Here is an 848-nt window from a genome sequence, read left to right on the forward strand (position 1 = left end):
GAGTGAGCCACGGGCCGGCCCATCTTTCCAATTTTTGAAGCAAAGCCAGACACTGAATTTTAACACAAAATCAGCTGACTTTTAGATACTGTGAACTAAACCAAAAAAATGTTAAGACACTGTGTAGAGCAAACAAAATAAATCTAAGGATCATGATTCGTCCCCGGGCATCAGTTTGGGGCCTCTGTAGTCCCACTCACCTCCTAGCATGCAGCCAATCACTTCCAGGGTCGTCAGGGCTTCTAGCCCACCCTGACCCAGGGTGACTTCATCCTGTTGGGGGACCCTGCCAGAAGCACAACCTTATCTTCAGGGGTGAGGCCCTCCAGGGAGGCTACATGGGCCTAGAAGGAAAGGGAGAGTCAAGAGTGTTCTGTGGCAAAGCCACAGGCAAAGGGCAGACGGCGTAGGGATTCTCGGGAATAAATTATTATTTCTACCTTGATCTGGGCAACCGTCTCTGGGCCAGTCACTTGAAGAGCGTGCAGCTCCCGGGCACGGGACAAACAGCTGCATGTCGGCCACCTGAGGACAGAGACGAGTGAGGCCGGCAGCTGGGAGAGACAGGTATGCGAGAACAGGACAGTTGGTGGGGCCGAAGGACGCGTGTGGGCGGGAGAGCATCCTTGGGGAACCGTGGGGCAGAGATGACCAGAGCCCAAAGGAAGGGGACTCGCGGGGCGGACCAGGCCCCCTGCGAGGCCCAGGGTCAGTCCGGCTTCCCACAGCCCTCCTGCCTTCCGTGCCTGAGGTGCCGTGTGTCAGTTCTACCCGGATCCTACCTGGGACACCGTAGCCCTGGAAACCGAATCGAGAGGCCACCAAGTGAGGGCGCGAAGGGACCCGCC

General features: G+C 57.2%; 1 long non-coding RNA gene across 1 annotated transcript in view; it reads right to left on the reverse strand.

The window, feature by feature from the left end:
* Nucleotides 1-528, reverse strand: part of LOC103599228 — a 3,906-nt gene extending 3,378 nt beyond the window's left edge. The window contains exons 1-2 of the long non-coding RNA XR_551271.1: nt 441-528; nt 201-344 (exon numbers count right to left, since the gene is read on the reverse strand). This is a non-coding gene — a long non-coding RNA (uncharacterized LOC103599228). The remainder of the gene's footprint in view (nt 1-200; nt 345-440) is intronic.
* Nucleotides 529-848: the final 320 nt, after the last annotated feature.

This window comes from Galeopterus variegatus, unplaced genomic scaffold (assembly GCF_000696425.1).
Source record: "Galeopterus variegatus unplaced genomic scaffold, G_variegatus-3.0.2 Scaffold2889, whole genome shotgun sequence".
Lineage (NCBI taxonomy): Eukaryota > Metazoa > Chordata > Mammalia > Dermoptera > Cynocephalidae > Galeopterus > Galeopterus variegatus.